We start from the raw sequence: 26799 nt of genomic DNA, 5'->3' as shown, positions 1-26799 counted from the left end.
TATAGCTCATTAAGTTTTCTCATAACAGCTATTTTGGATTCTTTATCAGATAGATCACAATCTTCCATGATTTTATCATTGGTTTCTGGATAAAATTGTTTTCTTTTTGTAGTGCCACGGTACTATGCTTTTTTGTGGTGATTCCTGAGTTAATTTTTTGCTGGTGCATTTGTTGTAGCAAATATTTTTTATTTAGGTATAGCTTCGTTTTGATTCAAACTTTTTAACTGGTTGTTAGATTAGAGGCCCTTCTTTGTTTTTCAGTAGGTGGTGTTATAGCACTAGTTTTTGGCTGTCTCTTACCTGAGCTGCCTCTGGCTATGTTTGAGAATCTGCATACTCCACCCTCCACTGCCTCTATTTGGGGTGTTGCCAGTAACACTTGTTGTTGTTGCTTAAGCTTCTGGGGGTCACTGATGCCTTACTGTTGCTGGAGTTGCTGTGGTCACTGGCTTTGCCACTGTGGGCACAGGTATGACTGATATCTTAGCCACATCCAGGATCACCTGGGTCAGAATCTCCACTACTGTGGTTGGAGGAAGTGGGACTGTGGGGAAGGAGCCTGGTATGTGGGGCACTGTCTCATCTGCTGCCCATTACCTTGTGATCATAGGTGCTGCTGCGATCAGGATGTTGGGGTTTGTGAGTACCTCCGCTGCTGCTACCAAGCTCTGAGCCAAGGCCGGGGTTCCCAGGATCACAGGGCTCTGCCTCTGCTGCTGCTCTGCTTCTTGTGACCACAGGTGCTGCTGTAAGTGACACCTCAGCTGGCTGGCTGGAGTCATACATGTGCCTCTACTGCTGCCCACCAAGTTCTTTGGGGTTGAGGGCAGCTGGCTCAGTCATGGTGGCTGGGGATCCAGGATTCTTGGCTCTGCCTCTGCTATTCCCCCATTTAACCTCCTCTATGTGCTTCAATTCACCTACCTTTGTATGTACCAATGTGTGTTGTACACTGTAGCCTTTGTTGGGTTATGGATGTTTTATTCACTGTAGATTGAAGGGGAGAGACAAAAGGATCCTCTCATACCACCATGATGGTATCTCCCTAAAATTGCTCATCTTTCCATATTATACTCTTTGGAAAGAAGCCACTCTGCACAGCCTGCACTTAAGAAATGGAGAGTGTGATTAATTTTTGTATATGCACCTTTCCCCATATATTTGATTTTTCCCCTTAAAATCACTTCGTAGAAATGAAACTATTTGGTTTAAGCGTTGGGGCAGCTTTAAAGATACAATTAATTCTTTCATCACAAAATTATATAAAGTCAGAGGGAAAAATAGAATACCACAAAAATGTAGAATGTAATAGAGAAATATTTTCCCTCATGTCATCTACAACACTTTGGTGTATACCCTTCCAAATTCTATTTGCTTATGCCTTCTGTACACATGCATGCACGCACGCACACGTATACGCACACACAAACACAGATCACAAACCATGCACACTCCATACATACTCTACACATGCCACAAAGCCTCTACACACCACACCTGTGTGCTTGCACACACACACATACATACATGGCTTTTAAAAACACGTTTTGCAATTACTTCTTCACTTCCCATTTAAACAGTAGAGTGTAGTACTTAAAGTATAGGCTATGGAGACGCACTGTTCTAATCCAGGCTCTGCCATTTGCTACCTGTGTGACCTTGAGCAATTTACTTAGCCTCTCTCTGTCTGACATTTCTTATAGAGCAGTTGAGAGATTACTAAATTAGAATACACATGGAGAGCTTATAACAGTGACTGAAAAGTCACTCAATAAGTGCTCAATAAATGTTTTAGTGAGTAAGTGCTTGATAAATGATTTAGCTATTTTTCATTATTGTTATTTTTCATGTAATTACATAAGCTCTTATTTCATTCTTTCCAATGACATCATAGTATTCCATTGTATAGGTATACTAAATTTATATATCTAATCTTCTATTAATGTGGCTGCCTTTCTTTTTGCTTTAAGGTAGATTTTTACAGTTAAAATAGTACCTGTACATTATTAAAAATTAAGCAGAACTCAAATCATATTAATAATCTAAAAGTAAAAGTCTTCACACTTGCCTACTCCCCAGAGGTAAACACTTTTAAACAGTTTCTGTGTTTTACTTTTACAAATTGTAACAATTGTAAATTTAAATAATATATTTTAATATCTATTTCTCAGTATATCAGTTTTGGACGCCCTATTTTGACTCTCCACGGTGAAAGGTGACAATTTACCGCATTTACACAGCTTCTCACCTCCCATTTTGAGACCACGGAGAAGGAAATGTATTCTTCTACCTTTAAACCTCTCACACAACAATATCTCAAGCATGCACAAGGGCCGTGGGTTTCTTTTTTAATTTATTTTCACATTTCTTTGCTTATTCTGGGTCACCCTGAGCTGCTGCAGTTTCCTACACTGTTATTACTTACAATCTATTATCAAACCACCCTGGAGAAAAGTTGTACCAGTTTATCTTCCAACACACAGTTTACAAGAGTGTCCATTTCCCCCCATCCAGGGCTATATTTGTATATTTTAATTTTTCTTTAAAATGCCTACTTGGTAGGTGAGTGGTGGTACTAGGTGTTTACATTTATCTGATTTCTAGTGCAGCTGAACATAATTTTATTCTTCAATTGGAAATGCAATATACTATAGTGATTAAAAGCTACAGCTCAGGAATAAGGGAGAACTGGGCTAAAGTACCAACGCTTTATGATCCAGGCAAGTGAATTAACCTTTCTGAGGCTCAGTTTACTCATATGTCAAATGTAGGTAATTATAATATATTCTTCATAGGATTGTTGTAAGGACCAAATAAGAAAATTCTTGTAAAGTTCTTAGCACAATATTTGGCATATCATAAGGATTAAATAGACATTGGCTCTTGTTATTTCATGTATCACTTCTTTTTTGCATCACCTTTTCATTTATTTTTTATATTTTCATTTTACTGACTTTTAGGAGTTGTTTATATATTTAGGTTATTAAACTTTGTCATATATGTTGCAATTTTCTTTTCCTGGTTTGTAATTTCCTTTTATTTTTGTTTATAATTCTTTCACATAGAAACATTTTAAAATAATATAACCATAACTATTGCATTTCCTTTATGGATTCTGCCTTTAATGCTATGCTTAGAATTGCCTTTCCCATTCCAAGATGTGTATGTATATAGATAGACAGATATAGATATAGATATAGATATAGATCTCCTTATATTTCCTTATATTTATTTGACAGTTTAATTTTTAACATATTATATATATATATATATTTTTTTTTTTTTGGTGAGGAAGATTGGCCCTGAGCTAAAACACCTGTTGCCATTCTTCCTCTTTTTTTTGATTGAGGAACATTGGCTCTGAGATAACATCTGTGCCAATCTTCCTCTATTTTATGTGGGATACCACCACAGCGTGGTCCAACAAGTGGTGCTAGGTCCATGCCTGATATCCAAACCTGCGAACCCCAGGCTGCTGAAGCAGAATGTGCTAACTTAACCACTATGTCACCAGGCTGACCCCTAACATATACATTTTTAATTCATCTAGAATTTATAAATTAGAGAGGTTCACTGTATGTATTTTTTCAATGGCCAGCTAGTTTTTTTCCCATAACTATTTATTGAATAATTGATCCTCATCCTACTGATCTGAAATGTCAATTTTATTATATATGAATTTATAATAGAGATGTGGGTCTTTTCTATTCTGTTCAATTTCTCTATCTGTCTGCTCCTTGCCATATCCATACTACTTTAATTTATTGTATCTCTTGTAAAGTAACTGCACCCTTAGTACTATTCTTTCTAATATTTACCTGGCTAATATGAACTGTTTGTTTTTCCAAATGCATTTCAAAATCACATGTTAAATTCCAAAAGAAATCTCATTGGGATTTTTATTTCAATTATGTTAAATGTATAAACGAATCTAGGGAGAATTTTCATCTTCACTAAATTGAGTCTTCCTATCCAGGGACACAGTGTTGCTTTTCCTTTGTTCAATTCTGCTTGTCTCTTCATCTGAATCTAAATGAAATGTAAAACTCCCCACACCAATCGTGAAACCCTTCCAGACCCATTTCAAGTTGCATTTTCTTAATTAAGACTTCACCAATGTCTCTGATTAAATGAGCTAGTGAAGTTCATGACATACTGAAGTCATTTAGAATTTATAGACAGTGCATTGTTTATTTAGTAGATGTCCCATAAATTTTAGTTTAGTCTGAACTACAATATATCCTGTGCTAAACAATTTGCCCTAAATAAAATGCTCTCTTTTGGAAACTTGTACAAAGGGTATCTTGTATATATTCAAGAGCAAAATAGAATCCAGATAGTGTGCATTCAAGTTGTGGTGCTGCTTCTGGCTATCTATGTGATCTTGACAAGTTATTTAATCTGTGACTTTCATATACTCATCTATAGAAAATAAGAGGAAGGATTTAAAAAATACTGACCTCACTGGGTTCTTTAAACTATGATATCCTGTACAAGCATATGCTCTTATCTTTATTTTCCTTCATTTCTTATGAGCAACTCTGTGTGCTTGTGTGTGTATTCCGGTAACTTTATTTGTAAAAACGGGTAGTGACGTAGATTAGGCTCATATGCCATAGTTTGCTGATCCCTGGTTTAAAGAAGAATTTTAAAGCAAAGGTCTGCATAACCACCACCCAGGTCAAGAACATAGACAACACCCCAGAAGTCTTTGTCTGCCCCTCCTAAACAGGATAGCTTATTTTTGAACATTAGATAAATGGAACCATACTTAATGCATTCCTTTTTTTCCCTTCTCCTTCTCCACCTCGTTTTTCTTGGTTTGCTTCTTGTATGTTTGTGAGATTCATCTACAAGTGACCATAGTTTGTCATTTTATTACTGTACAGTGTTCCATCGTATAAATACACATTTTTCTTTTATCCATTTCACTACTGATTGAAAATTGGGCTGTTTTCAGTTGGGAGATATTATGTAACAATGTTGCTATGAATGTCATGTGTCCTCTCATATACAAGTGTGTACACATAGGAGAGGAATAGTGGGGTGGTGGGCTATGTATAGCTTTGGCCTCACAAACTCATTTCCTAACTGGTTGTATTCATTTACACTTTCAACTTCAGTGAATGAGTGTTCCTGTCCATCCACAGTGTATGCGAGTTTCATTGCTCACATTCTTATCAACACGTGTATTGTCAGACTTATTTTGCATATCTGGTGAGTGTGTAATGCTGTCTCATTGTGGTATTAATCAACAACTCTTAATCTTTAAACATATTGAAAATTTGTAAAGGACAGTGGCTCTATTGTTATTTTTTTTAATAGAACTTATAATAGTAAATTCTGGTAGATTTAGTTTAGGTAATACAAATATTATAAAGCAATTAAAATATTTTATTTTAAGATAAACTAAATATTCAAGCACGTAAATATGGATAGTATAGCAGAGTAAAAGCATTTTCTAAATAAAACATTTGTTACAATATATACAAATTTCAGAATTTTACTCTTTAGATTCAGAAAGTGATTTTCAAAGTAAATATTTGTTTTGCTTTTGGGACAAATGAGTTTTCATTGTAGCAAAAGTCATAGGCCTTGTGGGGCAGTTAAGATGGTCAAATCAGTTTAGAATGAAATGTTGGTCATTAATTTTTCTCCCAATCTATAATATTTCTGGTTATCTAATAATCCTCCTAAAATTTCAAGGAGTGAAATGACTATGTAGTAACTAGCATACTGTTATTCAAACATTTGGGATATATTTTATTTTATTGTTTATAAATGGAATCTAACCACTTCACAGATATAGGGGACCAGAATTTGCCACCCCAAAATGTATCTGTTTGGCTTGATTATTTTTAAGAACAAAAGACTCAGGAAGAAACTTTGATCTTCCTCCTAACTGCCTAAAAGAATTTAAGATAGGAGACCTGTTTCAGGAAGGAGCTATCCACATAGATAACTCCAGTATAATATGAACTAGGTGGGGTAGACAAGGAAGAACCTAGGAAGGCCCATTTGATCAGAGTTCTCTCCATGTCCCATTGTCTCTACAAGCCAAGGCAAACATTTGCTTTTCCATCTCCATGTGAATTACCTTTGTTGCCTTTGAAGTCCCAAACCTCTACCCACAACGTGCTCTTTTGTCTTTAGCTGAAGGTGATATTTAAGGTGGTGGCTTCAGTCATTTTGGCGAGTTACTCAGTTTTCCTGGGTTTACCTGGAATTATGTATACCTGCTATTAAATTTTGTTTGATTTGCTCCTGTTAATCTGCCTCAAGTCAATTTAATTCTTAGACCAGCCAGAAGAATCTAGAAGGGTAGAGGAACATTTTTTCCTTCTCTGCATGGACTATATGAAAAGAATTTAAAATAAAATTTTAAAATAGAAATAAAGTATAACTTTACCTTTGTAACACAATTATCATTTTCTCATATTTTCTTCTTAGTTTGCTCCTGTACTACTCATCTTCAAGGTTATGGTACCTTAACCTCGTTGAAACCTTTCAGGTATTTGAATGAGTTATAATTGTGGTCAAAAATAGGTGATATTTAAGTATTTCACACAATATATAAACACCAGGTATTACCAGTATATATCATAAGAATGTTTCTATATTGATACTGTAACTATAACCATACATTTTCATGGCTGAACTTGTTGAATCAGTGTATCTTTTTCTCAATTTCTCTATTGAAGATGAACACTGAAGTTATTTCTAATGTGTTTTCACAGAGCTTTTCTTTCCTCTAGCAGAAAAGTTGAATTTGTATTGATACTGCTTAACTCTTGGCCTGGCCTTGTTAAAATAAAGTAACGGACAAGGGCTTAATGAAGGTCTATAACATAATGCATACAAATTACTCATTTTTATTGTTATTAAAGCCAAAAGTAAATAAGACAACACATATAAAATTTTATTTGTTCATTCTCTCTTCAATGTGAGTGTCTGAAGCCTTCAAATATTATTGATTTACTATGTAATCTTAGAGTGACTTTGGGAAGAATTTCAGTCAAAAGGAGGAGTTGGTGATGGACTTTTTGTCTGGCACCAGTACAATAATTCCCCCAAATCTCTTACCTTATTTTGATTGTGTAGATCTAGTTTGTGCCGCTTGTATGCTAAATCTATATCAGTATGACCATGGGCAAACTGTACTGGAGCTTTTAAAGGTTGAACCAATTTACCAGGGTTTGTCATAAAGCTCTGTGCTTTAAGATTATCCTGCAGAGCAAGTTACAGAAAATTGGACTTTTGAGCTTCGTTCTCTGCCTTCTTTATTGTACTGCTCTTGCATTCAATGAAGGAATAGGGAGTATGAACACAGGTGGAGGAGGTGCAGGTGCAGCTATAAATAAGGAAACAAGCAGAAGGGAACGAAATTCTACATGGTGAATAAAAAACGAGGGAAATGAAAAGAAAGCTAAAAAGAGACTCAATAGGAAGTCAATAAGAGAAAAAGTAAAATAAAATAACAGGAAAAGGAAAACATAAAGTAAAGAAATGAACCAAATATTTTAACATCATTATTTAGGTAGCTCATTATTACCAAATGATATTTGAAGTAATTTTTCTTAATGCATTTTCAGAACAGAATTCCATTTGCTGTGTGATGATTAGTGATGACTGATCTCATGTAAGTTGTTTCTTAGAAGCAATGTAGTTTTGGGCTTTGAAAGACTACTGTGAACTATTTTCTGCCTACTCATTCATTTTCTTCATGAAGCTACATTTTAATTAGTGTGTTTTTCACTAATGACTTTATAATGTCTACATTTGCTCACTAAAATCAAAAGGGCTTTTCTTTTAAGTATTTTTTTACTTCAAAACAAATATTTTTATGAATTTCAGAATTTTTCTTTTTTCCTTAAAAAATAAGCTGTACTATATCAAGCTGTTTGATATTTTATACTTAGGGAACCAGTTCGTTATTAACAAAAATACTTTGCTACTTTTACATTTGATTTTAAGCCTCTCTTTAATTAGCTAGGCTTGCTTTCACCATTTGCATATAGTAAGCCCACTGACGTTACACTGGAACAAAAATAAAGCAACTCATAATAGCAAGATATGTGGTTCAGGAAAAAAAATAGGATGATTTTTTTCCATCAATGGCTGCTACTAAGATTGAGCAATTAAAGGATGACGTTATTGCTCATTACTACATCTGTTGTAGCCCTCTGAGTTACTGCACTCTCACCTCTGAGTGGGAAGAGGCATCCCTTTGTGAGGCCCTATTTTATTTTTATTTGGTTTTGCTTGTTTTTCCTTTGCTAAAACGAATCCAAAGATTCATCCAGGCTAGTTTGCCTGTGTGAGTTTACCTTTTAATCTTTAATGCCAGGGGACTCCTGTTTCCTTCTGTCTCGCTACCTCCTCTCCATTAACCTCATTTCTCACCCAATGACACATAAATCTTTTGATCTGGGGTCATGGTATGTCCTGATTATTCAATAATTGCATCATTTTTCTCTTTTTATCTTTCTTATATTTCCACAGTTATTTTTAGTTAATTTATTTAGCCCTTAGGTGGCGCATTTAACACAGAGTGCATACTCTGTGAGGCTCTATTCTTAGCACTTACAAATATTAACTCTTAAGCCTTATTTTGAAGTACCTTGCTTGACTTTGCATCTCATTCTTATTCTGGTATTGACACTCTTAGGTTCCAGCAATAGCTTGAGTGATAGATCCCTGACTGTTTACCAAGGAAATTATCAGGCAGAAAAGGAAGAGGGGCATAATATGAGATAGAAGATAATGGGGTTGTTTTCTACTTTTTCAATGAATAATATCTACTTCCATTTTGCCTGTGTTGTAGGCAGGGCACTGAAGAGGACAATATTGATAATATTTATGGTTACCATTTACAGAGTGCTTCATGATTTAAGCATTTTATATGTATTATCTTTGATCTTGATGACAATGACCCAATGTAATTTAGCTGGTATCATCTCCAGTTACAAAAGAGACAACTGAGACTCAAAAAGTTTAAGTAACTGGAGCTGGGATTTTAATCCAGTGGGCCAGATTCCAAAGCCCATTCTCATTCCATTTATACTAGGTTGCATTTCATAGATATGACAACTGAGGTACAAAGCAAAAACAGCATTTGTTGGTGCCAACCCTAAACATACATTTTCTCAATTAACCCTCTTTACAACTTATGTGATAGGCATTGGTACTTGCCAAGATTACGTATTAGGGGACAGAGCCAGTTTTTGAAATTAGACTTGTCTGATTTCAACTCTTGGTAGCATTTTGACAGTAAAAGAGTGTCACAAAGGGTGACAGTGCATTAGATGAGTTCAAGTGATCTATGGAAAGTTTTTATTTTAAAAGTTATGTATTTATTTTAAAGTATGTTGGAAAGATATAGCTAGCATATTACACTTGATATTTTGCTTATATCATTTCTTAGGATAAGTATGAGGTTATAAAAGTTAGTCTTGTTAAAGAAAAAGTATTAGTAATAATATAGTATAAAATATATGACATATATGAGAGTGTAATAAGATAGTGTAGAGATATGGCAGAAATTATGAAGATACTATTCACATGACTGAAGTCTGGGGAACACTGGAGAACGTTAGGCCACATTTACAGATGAGTAAATGGAAAAATGGTTGATGACTTGCCCAAGCTTGTAAAGATGACTTACAAAGAGTCTAAGGAAAAGTTTACACTTAGGTGGATCCTGAAATAAATGGACACAGAGGAAAAAGAGTGGCATAATAACAATGTCCAGAGATATTCTCAAATTATAGAAAATTGAGTCACTTCTGTCTAGGGCCTGAATTTGGATGTGGTGGTGGTGAGTGAACCTATATTACTGCCGTGACTGGCAACAGAGCAAGATTTTTTCCCTTCCAGTGGGAGGCAATGGCAGGTGTGAAAGCTATAATTTTTCCCATTCCCCCTTTTTTCCTTTCTCTTCCCTCTCCTCCTTTCCCCTCAGACTGACGTGTTCTTGATATTCTGATTTCATCTGTCTAAAAGTGTTGGCCAGAATCAGGATGGAGGATGAGGCACAAAGTGTCACTTGTCTTGGGGCTTTATATATTCTTTTTCTTTTTTCCCTTGGCCATCCCCAACAATGCCTTTTCAGATGATAATTTCTGTGCTGTGGAAGAAAGCTATTTCAATTTTACTGTGCTTATGCTGAGGCAAGAACAAAGTAACCTCACTTAAAGAATGACAGGTTACGTATCCAAGAAACGTTCAAAGCAAATGGGTTTGTGAAGAGATTTATTGCAATTAAAGAGCAAATGTCAATTCAGAATTAAAGCTGGAAACAGCTATGCAAGTTAAAGACGCCTCTGAGCACTTTCTTGGCAGATAACAAAATGTCTGGGTGATTTTTGGCAAGAAAGGAAAGTTAATCTTTATGTAAGTATGAACCATTCCCAACAAAGTTCTCAATTAGTTTTGTTCAAGAAAACTTTCCAGCAACATCAAGTATGGATTTGCAAATCTATTCTTTCTGCCTCAATGCATATGAAAAAACAACCTGGAAAATACCACTTCTGCAAGGGCATTTTTTCGTATGAAAAAAATAGCAGCATGTATCAGGGCTAGTCAACCCCTGGCAAAATTGTGAAGCAGTAAAGTTTATGTTGAGATGGTGACTTCCCACCAGCAATGCAGGAGCCTCATTCAGCAGAACCTTTCTCAGTCTGAGAAAACAAAAACTGACAAGTTCAGTCACATTAAGGTGTAAATCACTTAATGTGTTAATTCTCCTTGGGGAATTTGCATTTTCATAGAAAATCTACTAAAAAGAACAGTGCTTAACACAAAAGATTGACTTTATGATCATGTGATCTCAGGCACTGTAGAGGAAAGTGTGTGTGTGTGTGTTTATTGGAGTGATGGTAGAGGCGACAAATGGTATTTTTGAGTGAGAAAACCCTGCAGTTTCCTCACATGTTAAAAAGGAAACCACAGGTCCAAAATGGAGTTACTTATTCTGGCCATATTACCAAACAAGAGCTGAATACTTGACCTAATTGCAGTTATAACCCCCAGAAATCTAGTCTTAACTACTCAGTATGAAATTTTCTGGTTAACACCAATGAGGTAATCTGTCACATGGGCCCTTTCCACTTCTCAAAGGAAAATGATCTAATCTAAAATCATCGTTTTTTTCCATTCATAACTTCCTTGTCCTGCCTTTAAGAGCCTTCCCCTTGCTGTAGTCCTTTGGAGCTCCTCTCTACTTGCTAAATGGGATGCTGCTCAATTCATGAAAAGTTCAATAAATCCGATCAGATCTTCTAATTTACTCAGTTGAATTTTATTTTTTTAATACACATACATCTGGTCCTGGCAATTGTTACTATAGCAGTGGTTCGCTCTCCACTGGTTATTGAGTATAAACACACTGTTGAATGATTGTGGTTAATTTGCAGAATGCTCACACTATTCAAGAACCACTTCAGAAATATGCCAGACAGAAAAAAATGCCCCAGGCTTCACAGAATGATAATAACAGTTAATGTTTATTGAGGCCTTATTGTGCCAGGAATTGTTCTAATAAAGTTAAATCTATTAACTCATTTAATCTTCACAGCAGTCATACAAGTAGGAACTATTATTTCATATATGAAAATTGAGGCCTTGAGAGGCTAAGTAATTAGTCCAAGACCACACAGCAATTGGTAGAACTACTAATTGTTGCTGTTTATACTCTTAGAAGCATACAGTACCTTAGTAGTCATTTATGTGGAAGGGAACTGATGTACTCCATATAGGTCAAATGACTTGCTTATAATATTGTTTAAATTGGGGGAAAAGCTAGAATTAGAACGCAGGTCTCCTGATTTTTCAGTGCTTTCCACATTCTCTGTTGCCTGTGGATCTTATATCTTTTTTTCTTTGTTTCTCTTGTTTTATAATGTGAAGTTGGGGCTTGTAGAGGTACAAAATAGTGAGTAATTTTGTACAACTGCTACAAGTACAAGAAACTCTGATACCGACCAGAAATTAATAAGAAGTGGTATAAGAAGAGTGTAATTTGTGCTGGAGGGTTTTAAAGGCTAGAGAATTTTTGTGAAAATGGAAGATCAAGGAAGCTTTTTTTTTTCAAGCTGGGGGACTACATAATGTTGATGCAAATAATCCATGATCAATCTGTACACCAAAGATTGGTTGAGTTTATTATGAGCCAGGTCTGAGGACTATAACCCAGAGCCTTCTTTTCCCAAGGAAAGAAGGACACCAAAGAACCGGGTTGTACAGAGTGGTTATATACCATCTTGGAACAAAGAGCATACATCACATATGACAGGAATATCTCTTTTACTACTGTCACAAGATGCTTAGTTGGCAAAGAAAGTCAGTGGTTAGCAGGTCAGTGGTCGCAAGGTGAGCACAGCATGTCAGTAATTAATCCTTAGTTTCTAGGAAGAGATGTTTATCCTTAAAGAAATGTTGATATGGGAGAAAGCTATAGCCCTATCTTTAAGGGCATCTTTCTTGTCTTTGGGACATACTAAATGTTTAAAGCAGATGTACAATGCATGCTCAACAGGCCCCATCTGGCCCTTTTGGAAAAATAAGATCAGGCCAAATTAGTTTTATACCAAATGGCTTTTTCATATACTCCAATATATCCTATTGCTTTTCATTTATTTATCAATAACCAGGTCTCACTTCACTTTAGGAATCTTAAGTGAAAAGCAGTGTATAGGATGCAACAGAACTCATAGAGAGGTAGAAAGTGGAGAGACCAGTTCTGAAGCTATCAGAGTAGCAGAAGCATGAGGTAATTAGGGATAGTGGGAATAGAAGAGAGGTGATAAGGTTGACAGATGCAGCAGAGGTAAAAAACCATCATTACTTGGCACGTGTCTTCCTGTGGGGGTGATGGAGAAGTTGGAACCAAAAAGGACTTCCAGATTTTAAATCTGACTGACTATTAACATAAATAGGAAAATCAGGAAGAAAAGGCTCTTTGGAAGAGGAGAGGATGAGCCCAGTCAACAGTGCAAGCAGGACATCTTGTGGGAAATGTGCATATAGAGACACAAAGCTAGTACCCAGAAGAAAAGGTAGAGTTAGCCATAGAGATTTGGAAGACACATTCATGGGAGTGGATGGGATTTCCAAGGCGAGAGTAGGGGCTGGACTGCACTTAGCTTGGGGGAGAGGGAAAGTGTGAGAGCAAGAACAAGAGCAAATGTAATTGAACCTTGGCAAACATAATAAAGCACTATTTTTTTTTAAATTTTTTTATTAATGTTATGATAAATTACAACCTTGTGAGATTTCAGTTGTACATTTTTGTTAATCATGTTGTGGGTACACCACTTCCCCCTCTGTGCCCTCCCCCCACCCCCCCTTTTCCCTGGTAACCACCGATCAGATCTCCTTATCAATATACTAACTTCCACCTATGAGTGGAGTCATATAGAGTTCTATGCTTTACACTTTGCACATTTATCACATGCATGATCTCATCCACTCACAGAACTCCCCTCTGACACAGTATTACCTGAATTTTACAGGTGCAGCTAATAAGGGACTCTGTGACTCCCAAGCCTCAATTTAGTCATTTCGCTACTCAGCAGTACCAACTAGCTGCTTTTTATATCCCAGCAACCTTTATAAAACCTTCTCTTTAAATCTGACTACCTTAAAACTGACTAAATGCGCAGTTGAGCACAGGAAGTCTTCAGTATGGCCCTTTCACTGAGGACACTAACCCAACACAGAACACCTAGGTGTTATTCCAGCCTAGGCATATATACAGTCATTTATGTCTTTCAAGAATTATTTATCGAGAACAAATTGAGGGTCAAAGCTTGAATTCAAACAAAGGAGATATTGACTTTTTAAATTTTTGACTTCTGGGTTTTAATGTAATGAAGAATTATTATCTTAGATTTAAGCATTTGGAGTTGAGGTAGTGACACTTTCTCTACCCAATCAAGAGAAGAGGGCCCTGTGCTTTTGGTAGCTGTGCAAAGGAGCAGTCACTTCGCATTTTACATAGTAGAATCAGAGCCCACCTTTGGCAATGATGTAAAATGTAAGTGGCTAGACAGCACTCCCCTCAACACTATTTTTTGGCAGACTTCTTTTTATCCTTTGTTCTTAGTCCTTGTCTGTCCAGTATCCCCTATTGCAGCCCTTGAAAGTGTTGCCTCACCTTTAACTCTGAGGGAAATAGAAGCATGTATTTCTTTGCTGTGTAAATTAGGAAGAAACAGGAAAAGATATTTCAGGGTTGTGTTCTATGGGATTTAAAGGATATTTTGTTCAGTTTTTAGTTAAAGTTGAATTTTTGAAAGAAGACCAATTATCACTGGAGGATATGTTGTGTCTAATAGGAGAGAAGGAAAATTTAACTTGATAAGCAATTCCTAGCTGATGTGGAAGAAACAGACCAATAAAAAAGACAGAGGGAGCAAAAGAAATCGTTTTGAAAATGCCAGTACCCCAATTAAAATAAGAGCCATTAAGCAGTCAGGTATACAGTAAAAATGTCTATTTATTTGGTGATTGCATTGTTCACCCTTTTAGTTACATAAATTATCACTGATATGTGACCTCAGTACATATTGACTCTGTGGTTTGTGATAGATGTCTACATGACCAAATTTAGCCTCTTGGTAATTAATAACTCTTAGTTGGGCCTTGAATGCAAGGCCCCCAAATCTCCTTCTCAGAGAAATCAAAGGAAGCATATGCTAGTTGAATCCTGGAATTAAAGAATTCTGTGCTTGATACGTCTTAACATAATTTGTAAGATAATTAAAATATCTGAAATACCATGTGAAATGTGAAACAAGAAATGTGAAATATTTAATTGTTGTGTCAGCATACAATGGTCTCATGCCCATAATAGAAAAGTATTTATTTTGTATGTAAAGGGGTATATAAAATATGAATTGTGAATATAAATAGCAATATTTTGATAAAATTAAGGGTTAATAAAAGGAATAATTTTTCAATTTTTGCAATACATCTATTTTGATTTTGAATCCCTTTGTAACTGTATCATCTTACCAGTAATTTATAAAAAGTATGAATTATTTTAATTTTTTTCTACAATTATTCACAAACTGATAGTGAAATATTAAGGGCATTACTCTTGAATACTCAATATTCCATAGTGGATAGGATAAAATGGTTTATTTCAGCCAAAGAATGAATTATATAATTACTCACTTTCATCAGCTCATGAAATTTGACTTCATTTGTTGTGAGTAGAAGTAGGAGGATGGGACAAAAAGGAGAAATCTACTAATATTTTATGAGAGTAATGAACACTTAGTTTCTATATTTCTTTTTTTGTATTTTGTTTAAAAAGTGTGTCACCATGTAGGCATTCAATAAATGTTGGTTGAATGAACAAAAAATGGCAATAAATGGCAATCCTAAGTCAATTCTCAACATTTTCCCTGCCCAAGAACCTTGGAAGGATATTCCAAACTCTTATCAGCAACAGAGGGTTGAGAAGAAATTCTCAAGTAGAGAGTAAGGTATGTCCTAAGAGATGGAGGTCAGAATTTAGGTTGGGACCTGGAGTGGGGGATGGGCAATATGCAATTTGAGAAGCCTCCCAGGGTGATTATGATACATAGACCCACCTGGATAGAAAATCCCCAGCTTAGAAAATTCCTTATGACAAATTACAAGGAAGCTAATGTTTCCTGTGTTTTTAGAATTTCTGTATATATTTTTTTGATGACAAAAATCACTTTTTTCTTTTATTTTTTCCCAATTTTATTGAGAAATAATTGACATACATCACTTACAAGTTTGAGGCATACAGCATGATGGTTTGATTTACATATATTGTGAAATGATTACCACAATAGGTTCAACTAACATCCATCTTCTCCTATGGATACAATAAAAATAAAAGAATGAAGAAAAGGACATTTTTCCTTGTGATGAGAACTCTTAAGATTTACTCTCTTAACAACTTCTTGTATATCATGCAGCATTGTTAGCTATAGTCATCATGTTGTACATTGCATCCCTAGTACTTATTTATCATACAACTGGAAGTTTGTACCTTTTGACCATTTCCTTCCAATTCCCCCTTCTCCCACACTCTACCTTTGGTAACAGCAAGTCTGATCTCTTCTTCTATGAGTTTCGATTTTTTTTTAAGATTCCACATATAAGTGAGATCATATAGTATTTTTCTTTCTTTGTCTGACTTGTTTTATTTAGCATAATGCCCTCAAGGTCCATCCATGTTGTCACAAATGGCAAGATTTCACTATTTCTATGGCTGAAAAATATTCCATGGTGTGTATATATATATATATATATATATATACATACCACAACTTCTTTACCCATTCATCCTTTGATGGGAACTTAGGTTGTTTCCAAATCTTTACTATTGTGAATAATGATGCAATGAACATAGGCATGCAGATATCTTTTCAAGTTAATAATTTTGTTTCCTTTGGATATATACCCAGAAGTGGGATTACTTGGTTACTTGGTCCTATGGTAGTAACTTTTTGAGGAACTTCCATACTCTTTTCCATAACGGGCATACCAATTTGCATTCCCACCAATAGTGCACAAATGTTCCTTTTCTCCACATCCTCGCCAACATTTGTTATCTCTTGTGTTTTTGATGATGGCCATTCTAAGAGATGTGAGGTGACATCTCATTGTGGCTTTAATTTGTATTTCCCTAATGACTAGTGATGTTGAGCATCTTTTCATATACCTGTTGGCGTTTCATATATCTTCTTTGGAAAAATGTCTATTCAGATCCTTTGGCCTTTTTTTTTTTTTTGAGTGAGGAAGATTGATTGGCCTTGAGCTAACATCAGTTGCCAATCTTCCTTTTTGCTTGAGGAAGGTTGTCTCTGAGCTAACAGCTGCTCCAATCTTCCACTATTTTTTGTTTATCAGATGCTGCCACGGCATGGCTTAATGAGCAGTGTGTAGGTCTGCCCCCGGGGATCCGAATCCATGAACCCTGGGCTGCCGGAGGGGAGCATGCGAACTTGACCACTACACCTTCAGGCCAGCCCCTCTTTGCCCTTTTTTAAATTGGGTTTTTTGCTTTAGAGATGTATGAGTTCTTTGTATATTTTGGATATTAACCCCTTATCAGATATATGGTTTGTAAATATTTTTTCTCATTCTGCAGGTTTTCTTTTTGCTTTATTGATGATTTCTTTTGCTGTGCAGAAACTTTTTAGTTTGATGTATTACCACTTATTTATTTTTGATTTTGTTGCTCATGCTTTAGGTATCATATCCAAAAAATTATTACCAAGGCCTGTGTCAAGGAACTTTATTTCCTGTGTTTTCTTCTGGGAGTTTCACTGTTTCAGGTCTTACCTTTAAGTCTTTAATCCATTTTCAGTTAATTTTTGTGAATGGTATAAGATATGGGTCCAGTTTCATTATTTTGCATGTGACTATGCAATCATCCCAGCACCATTATTGACAAGAATGTCTTTTCTCCGTTGAACATTCTTGGATCTCTTGTCAAATATTAGTTGGCTGTATATGCTTTGGCTTATTTCTGGGCTCTCAATTCTGTTCCATTGGTCTATTTGTCTGTTTTTATGCCAGTACCATACTGTTTTGATGACTATAGCTTTATAATATAGCTTGAAATCAAGAAGTGTGATGCCTCCTGCTTTGTTTTTCTTCTCAGGATTCCTTTGACTAGCCAGGGTCTTTAGTGGTTCCGTATACATTTTAGGAGTGTTTTTTCTACTTCCGTAAAAAAAAAAAAAAGACATTGAAATCTTGAGAGGGATTGCTTTGGGTACTACTCATATTTTAACAATATTAACTCTTCCAATCCATGGACCCGGGATACCTTTCTATTTGTGTCTTATTCAATTTCTTTCATCAATGTCTTGTAGTTTTCAGAGTAGAGATCTTTCACCTCCATAGTTAAATTTATTCCTAAGTATTTTGTTTGTGATGCTGTTGTAAATGGGATTGATTTCTTCTTCAGAAAATTTGTTGTTAGTGTATAGAAATGCTACTGATTTTTGTGTGTTAATTTTCCATCCTACAGCTTTACTGGAGTCATTGATTAGATCTGTTTTTTGGTTGAGTCTTTAGGAGAATCCATATTTTTTTTAACACAAGAAACTAGAAACCTATCATCGTAATGGGTTGAATTATTCCAGAATTGTAATTTTATATCCTTCCAACAGGGATGCCAGTAAAGGGTTGGCAACACATGTAGTGAGTTTAGATATCCTAGAGATCTAATCCAATGATTTATCTAAAACCCTATTTGTTCTCAAATTTTTGGATAATTCATACAAAGCATGTGGAAGTTTTATTTTTTACTTCTGTGTGTGTGTGTGTGTGTGTATACATCTGAATTCTCTTTATATTCTTGGAAGTTTGCAAGTCAGCCTCAAGCCTGTGATCTAGGACTTAAACAGTATGTCAAGAATAAGAAAAAAACTAGGGGTAAGCGAACAGTTGGGAGGTAGGGAGCAACCAGAGGTCAAAGCCAGGAGGCACTTACTGAGTACTCAGAGCTGAAGTCTACCATAGAACCTGGGAGATAGGAAGTAAAATAGGTCCAGGGCCAGCTCAGCACAGCAACCCAGAAGACTGATCCTTATTTCTTTGTGAAAACTTAAGGGGCTGGCCAATCTAAGGGTGATGACAAAGTGGTCAGGAGACTGGGTATGAATGATAGTATCTAATTGATGAAAACTTATGAATTCGTACTGATTTTTGTGGATATAGTTTTAATTAATCAACAACAAAAAACTTTTTTCCTTGTTTTATTCATTGAATTTTAAATCCTAGGGCATTATCCAAGTAAGAATTAAAGATTGGTTCCTTTACTTTAACAGTATGGGTAGAAGAATGCACTGAAAAATCTGTATACCTTAAATCAATGGCAGTAGATTGCTGTCTGCCACACTTTTGAGGAAACGGCTGTGCACCACTTTGGGCTATTGCTGCTCCCTGGTGTGGCTTTATGCAATTTTTTTCTCCATTTCCCCCCAGGTTTTGTTGTGTTTTGTATAGATTTTCACAAATGACAGCACCTTAAGCAAACATGCATTTTGCACATATCCATAGAGGGCCTGTTTCTGTTGATCATTCTGATAAATTAGAAAGTTTTCAAACTTTCTTATTAATGAGATATTGACAGATGGATCAATTGATTGACCTTTAAATAAAAGGATGAAGGGTTAAGAAGTCAAACTGTCCAATTCTTGTGAGCGGTAGCCTCCTTGTTTGGGCGAAGAAATGACCAGTCACCTCCCTAATGAGTCAGGAAATGGCTGAGAGGTGCAAAGATGGCTTGGCATTGCATAACACTGTTTTTGAGCTGCTGGGGATAGCTACTTGGTTTAGGGCATCATGACCTATGAGTAGCTGTGGACTAAACTGCCTAATGTATGAACAAAACTGCTGAATGGTAGCTAATATTTTTGAGTGGTTGTATTATTTAATCTTTGCAATATAGGTTATTATTTTCATTTTACAGACTAAGAAAGTGAACCTTAGAGTGATTAAATAACTTGTTCCCGTTACAGAGATATCTCGTAACAAGGTGAGGTTTTTTCAACTCAAGTTCGTCTGACTCCAAATCCAGCATTGTTACCCATTATACTGTAGTTGTTTTGATGTACCACAAGTACAGTAAGGCCAAGGCCACCTTGATGTATTAAAGGTGAGTTAGGTGACTTTCCATGGCCCTCTGGTATCCACTGGTGCTTGGATGAGTCATAAGGAACAAAAAAAAGGTGGTGAAGAGTTTGACATTAAGAGCAAAAGTGATGTACCATCAATGAGATGCTTGTACCTCGCATTTACTGCGTGCGAATCTATTTACTAATCTCCATCCTGAATAGCAATGAGTACCAGGAAACATTTGCATTCTTCAGTATGTGACTGTGTTGTGCTGATGAGTCAGTGTTGTTGATGTATTTCCAAAAACCTTCTGTGATAGACTTATAAAATTTTTTTCTATGCAGTCAGTATCCAATCAATCAGGGAGTCCAAGATGAATCATGAAACACATTTGTTGACAAATAAAACCTTGTGTTCAGTGCCAATCAATCCAACTGTGCCACCACTGTTCCAATTGCCAGCCATGAAATATTACTCTGAAACACAAGATTTATTGTTGGAAAGAGCCAGTATCAATCTAGTTATCCTGCTGCCTTTCAGCAGGTGCATCTTGCTATTCAGCAAGCGTATCCAACTGTATTGATTCCAAGCGTATATCCATCTTAGCCTTAAACTCATTTATGCTGCCTATTCTGACTATATTATGTACTATGCTGTTCCCAATTCCAATATCTTTCTTGGATATGGAACCTCTTCTGAGCTTAAATATAGCCTGCGCTTTTGCCTGCATGACACCCAGGCCTGTCCTTTTCATATTTTTTTTAAAAAAGAATAAACACAGATTCAGGTACTAGACCTTTGTGTCAATTTAAAGCGAGGGATTTTAGATAAAAGAAATAAAGCATCAGATGCTCACAAAGAAAGCTTTGAGTGAAAGAGCTGTTTAAATTCAGGGCTTTGATGACAAAAATAAGTTGAGGAAGAACTAATCACTTTCATATTTTCAACTTAACCAAATGAATATTTTTCAAAAATATCTATAAAAGTATATATATTTCCCTGTATATGAGAAGACTTATTGTGTTTTTTTCCTCCTTTGTAAAATATTAGTTCGATTAGTGGTCTTATCTGACATGGAGAGGAAGTGCTTAAGTGTTTTATGCTCTATCACTAAGAATATTTGGGTGCAATTTCAGGCTATAGGATGGTATCACATATGACATACATGGATTTAACTTCAGAAAATGGAACTGTAAAGGAGTTCACAGAACCAAAATAATGCTGCTCACAATTTCGTCTCTTTGTAGGGACTGCATGAAGCATCTTGCAGTGACTCTGGAGCATCATTTTGCGCTCCAGTGATTATTGTGTCAGGTAATTGAGAGCTTTTTTAAAAGTATTTTTGCTTCTGCTATGCAGTTAATTTCACTAATTTTTGCTGACACTTTGTTTACAAAACCAATCCAACATTAGACTAATGTGAAATGCTTGATGGGTTAGTTTTCTTGAGACTCACAAAACGACAGAGACACTAATTTCCATGATATCTGCCTCTCCTAGAGCTATAGTAGGTTGGTCAGAGAAAAGCATATTTGCCACATAGACTTAGCTATTGATGAGGAATATTATGTTATACTACAAAATTTGCTTTGAGTATTTTATATCTGGAGATTATGAAAACACCAGGCCTATATGAGAGTTGCAACTAAAGAGCCTCATTGGTATGGTACCTAGAAGCATGAGTTCAATAAATAATAGTGAAATTATTTGGTGAATTGAAATAGCTGATCTGGCACACAAAAAGGCATGATGAGTTATTTCTATTTGATTGTATTCACAAAACTTCCAAATCTAGGCCTGATTGTCCACCTGTGTTTCTTTCATTTATTTTCATTTTCTAACGAAATTTTGACATCACTTCAAATACAGACCACTCTAAAAGAAACCCATTATTGTTCTCCTAAGCAGCATATATTAAAACTGTGCTTGTCCTGTTGATTGCACAAATTTCTTGGTCTTCTAGGTTGGAAATCTTGGATTCATCATTTAACATCAGACTTTATTACCCATTTCAATTCTCTTAACTCACCTTTCATTTCTCAACATGTATTCTTTTCTATCCTAATTTGTCAGCTGAATCCCTAATCATTCTTCATGGCTCAGCTCAACCTTTACCTCTCCTGAGAGTCTTTTCTGATGTTTTCCACCACCATTCTCAGTTGGATGTCTCTTCTTTGTCCTGCCATAGTACCTTGAGCATACCAGGATTATAGTACTGTAGTTGCTCTACTATCCCTGCAGTGGGCCTAGTGTATAGTTGTTGCTCAGTTAATGCTTATTAAATGATGAAAAGTGTTAGCCTCTTCCCTTCAACTACATTATAAGATCAGGAAAAGCCTTATTCTCTTTAATATTTTCATAGCACTGGATACACAGTAGATGCTCACTAAATATTTGATTGTTTTTTTAAAGGCCATAATTGTAATGCTGCCCTTGCCTAGAATCGAGACTTCTGTATATGCAATAACATGTCTTAAAATATAATTAATGAAAATACTAATCTTAGTGGAAGAAGAGATGTTTGGTAGCCAGTGTTTCTCTTTATTTTGTCAAGAGTACAGATTCGGTAAGTGATAGCGGAAAATTGAAACGATTGTTGCAGGAATTTTGACTATTGTTAGACAAAAGTCATATCCCCTGCATTCTGTGGAGAACAGCCTTAATGTTGAATGACCGGATCTACGAGAATGGTTATGTTGAAATTTGTAACAGATAATGCATAAAATGCCAGAAAGGCATTTCAACTCTTTGCTTTTAGACATCTGGCACTGTGTACATCCACTGAATCACTATTAAGAATACTGTGGATGAAAATCTTCGCAGTTCATTATCAGCACTATTGCTTTTGGGCAACAGATCTGTACACATTTTCATCACTCAGTCAAAGCCAATCAGCATCTCAGACATTTTCAGTCCTGGAATAATTTTGCTTGGTGTTGTCCAATATAGGATGTTTCTACTTGACACTTTGTTTGAATTGTTTGTGAAGAAAGTGACTCTTTAGGCTATGTTTATTGAACTGACATTGGTGGTATCCAGTCTTCTAAGCAAGGAATCACTATAAAGGTAGTGTTAGGTTTATTAAGGTAGTTTGAAATGGCAGCCCAGAGGCTCAGTGTTGAATAAATAGCATAAAAACAGATCAATCCAATGATGTATGCTATATTCCTTTATGTGAAAAAGAATTATTCAGAATAAAGTGATGAAGAGAAGTTATATTCAATATCTTTCTATGGAAGTTGGTGAACTTCATAAACAATGGATCAGCAATTGGCAATGAAATGAAATTTCTCTACCTGTTATACTGACAGGGAAATACGCCTTTTAACCAAAAGGCAGATGAAGGCAATGTGAGAATTAGCTTCTCCTGGCTCCCAGAGGCAGTAGAATCCTATAAATTATTTTTTTGGCATGGAATTAATGTGTTATATTTGTATATTTTCTGATAGGCAGAATACATCAATAAGCTATTCATGTTTCTGAGCCTCAATGCATAAGGGCAGGGCGGCTTTATAGCCACTTATTATAGCAATTACATAGTTATATTGGACATATTTTTCTCTAGTTTCTGATACAAACATTTACCTGGCCCCAGTTACATGATTTTTGCCTTTAAACACACACACAGGTGCATATATGTTTGCACTCACATGTACATTCACATCACATATGTTCAAAAGGGAGAAATATCTGGCAACTAACTTATGAAGATACTCTACCCTACACAGAGACTTCAGTGTCACATGTATACACAAACACAAATGTACTCTATGACAAGGCATAAAATGAATATACTTAGAACTTATTTTGCAATGGAAATGGTACATATATAGGCACCTTCAATTAATTATGAATAAATATTTAGGGCAATTGGTTCAACAAAGAATGATGCTACTTCCATACTTTCTTCCAAAGTATTGTCCAATAAAATATAGTTTAAAATACTTTCCAGGTAAATAAAACTTGACATGAGGACACCTTGTTTGGGTCTCTGGAAGCAAAAGCTTGAAGACCACCCCTGTTCTAAATTATAATAGCTTCAATATACACAATCATAACTATATGACAGGCCCTGTGCTAAGCACTTAATATGTGATATCTAATTCAGTTCTTACCACACTCTGGTATTAGAAATGGTTACCTCATTTAGCAGATGAATAAACTGAGTCAAAGTCCATGCTCTGAACTTTGCACTATACTGTTTCCTTTCTTGGAAAACCCATTAGAATAATTTCCATTTATGTGTTCTGATTTGTTTTCATCGTAAGTAACAGGTTTAAAATTATTGAAAGAAAGCCTTTGGCACTTTAATTTTTTTCTTACTTCACTTCGTTTTAACATTATCTCTAAAGCCTAAAGTTTCTAAAGTACATCTATTCTCATGTACTCTTATAATAGGCTGGTGCCACTGCCGCTGTGGATAAATGAGTTGACCTCGTTGATGTTCCTGCCTATCGCAGAGAATTGAAAGCCCAGCTGAGATCAATTACAAGCAATATTACTACCTTGGCAGGAGATGTCAAGACTCACATTCCTGGTCAGATGCTGGATATGTGTATGCTGAACGACAGTCAAAGAAACAGGACATTTCCAATCATCTTTAGAAATGGGAGAAAGTCATGAAGTTCTAAAAGCTTTGTTTCCATGAAACCTACGAACAGTGCAGATAAAGTATATTTTGTGTGCATATGCATATATATGTACGCGTGTGTGTATAATCTCCCTGAATTTCTGAATAATGCTATCCTCAAGCTCCAAGAGAATAGAAGAGATCCATGCATTCTGAGCCCAATATAGTATAATTCCATTTACCCAGAATCCAAAACACCAAAATAATGAAATAACCAGAATTTAGTTTACAAGTGTATAGAACAATTGTTGCTGTTCATAACAATAACCTTTTAGGTATTCAGATACATTCTAAAATAAAACAAACAGGCATTCCCATTTTAGTTTCAGAAAAGTATATTTTATGATATTAAAATTCTTATGTTTATATATTTACTATTCATTAATGGTATATAACAGTTAAACACAAGAGTTAACCATCTGGAATACTCTGTTACTCATTATTTTCTATCAACTCCATTTTTTGATTCCAAAAGGAATACATTTACTTGATTTATTTGAGATTGGTTTGTGTGATAAGCCTCCAGAAAAAAAGTGAATCTTTGGATTTGGTGAATTAGGATTCTCTAGTGAATGAACACAAATAACAAGGGTAATTTAGGCAAAATCAGTGTTTTCTTTTATGTTTATATAAATATATCATAGATTGCAAAGTCAAATTTCTCACCAAAAATAAGGCATCTGTACTTGAGACATTAATGCCTGAGCCTGACTAGTAACCTTGAATCAGCATGGCAACCTATTGGGAGTTTCAGTTAAGCCTGGCTAATCTAAAAGTGTAAATGACTTGGGTCCTTATTCTCAATTAGGAAGTAGGAACATGTGACTCTTTCCGAAGAGGTTTTTGAGTTATTTCCTAATGGGATTTTCTTGTGGAGGAGTTATACTGCATGGTCATAGCCCAGCTTCAAGACACGTCAATTGTGTGATTATGATGTGGAGGAATGCATGGTGATCTCAAGCTCCTTGGGAAAGGATATAAGTAGGAGTGTGTACAAATTGTCCTTCCCTAGGCTCACATTGCATAAATGCAATTATGAAACAAAAATAATAACATGAAAATATTTCCTCTAGAGTCACCTTTTGGTTGCTGCTTCAGGGATATTGGTATTACCCTCATCATAGAAGATGCTCCTCACTTTCTTTCAAATTTTAATAGACATCATGCTCCTTGTCCAACCAAAGTCTTCTCTTCCATAGGGTAAATGGCCATAGTTCCTTTGACAATTCCTTGGTTTCTTTATTTTTAAGCATCCGTTTGGACTTCCTCTGGATTTTTTTCCATAAAACTGATGTTCAGAGTTGGACACAATCCTAATACGTAATTTGACCAAAGTATTGTACGCAGCATTACTTGATCTCTACGGTATATTTTTCCCCCAAAGAAGCTTAGGATATTTTATTAGTTATCTGTCCTCTATTGGTCTGTGGCTGGTTCAGAGAGGAAAACTTAAAGAGACTGTTTTAATTCCAATATTATAGTATCTTCTTCAGTCTCCCTAAAAGTTCACTCTGTCCCATCAGCTAACAAAAGATTGAGGAAAGATGATCCACAGGCTTGTCTCTTCCTTTAACATTCCATGATTTATAGCAACATCACAGACAATACTTCTGGGAGTTAAAAATTACTGAAAATATACCTGTTTTCAAACTGGGTCCTTATCTAGCTGAATTGAAAAATAGCTTAAATCTTCTTAAGCAAATAATTGCAAAAATAGAAGACAGAAAAAGGGACCGATGGTATGTAGATGTCTGGGCAATCAACTGTATTCCACCTTGGGGTGAAATAGGTAGCTCTCTGGTTCTCAAACCTGTGTACATATTAGAACCATCTGAGGAGCTGTTAAAAATAATGACTGTAATATTTTTTTAAATGTTAACAGTTTTATTGAGGTATAATTGATGTAAATAAATTGCACATATTTAAAATATATAGTTTGACAGTCTTAACATATATTTATAATGGTGAAACCATCACCAAAATTAACATAATGAATATATCCACCTAGCCAAAAAAGTTCCCTAGTACCCCTTTGTAATCCTCACCCTTAAACCTTCACAGGCAACCATTGACCCACTTTCTGCCATTACAGAATATTTTGCATTTTCTAGAGTTTTAAATAAATGAAATAATGCAGTATTTATGCTTTTTATGTCTTCTTTCCCTAAGCATAATTATTTTGAGATTCCTCTATGTTGTAACCTACATTTACAGTTTGTTAATTTTTATTGCTGAGTAGTATTCCATTGTATGCATTTCAAAGTTTGTTTATCCACTCACTGCACATTTGTTTCCAGGTTTTGGATTACAAATAAAGCTATATGAATATTTGTGTACAAGTCTCTGTATGAACATATACTTTCATTACTCTTTGATAAAAACTTAGGAGTGAAATGGCTGAACCATATGGAAGGAATATGTTTAACTTTTTAAGATATGTAAAGCTTCTTGTTTCTGCACCATTTCCTGAAAAGACTGTCCTTTCTCCAATGAATTGACAAAGCATGTTTGTCAAAATTAAGTTGTCTGTATATGTGTGAGTTTATATCTGA

The 26799-nt window shown here is 35.5% G+C and overlaps 1 long non-coding RNA gene across 1 annotated transcript; it reads left to right on the top strand.

Moving 5' to 3' along the window:
• Positions 1-409: 409 nt before the first annotated feature.
• LOC124246007 (uncharacterized) lies at positions 410-26799 on the top strand. The gene is made up of 3 exons (XR_006890373.1): positions 410-472; positions 614-751; positions 24016-26799. It is a non-coding gene; the product is annotated as an uncharacterized LOC124246007 (long non-coding RNA).

The sequence above is a fragment of the Equus quagga genome, chromosome 10 (genome assembly GCF_021613505.1).
Source record: "Equus quagga isolate Etosha38 chromosome 10, UCLA_HA_Equagga_1.0, whole genome shotgun sequence".
Lineage (NCBI taxonomy): Eukaryota > Metazoa > Chordata > Mammalia > Perissodactyla > Equidae > Equus > Equus quagga.
Note: the sequence above shows the minus strand (reverse complement) of the source record. Positions and strands in the feature narration are given on the sequence as shown.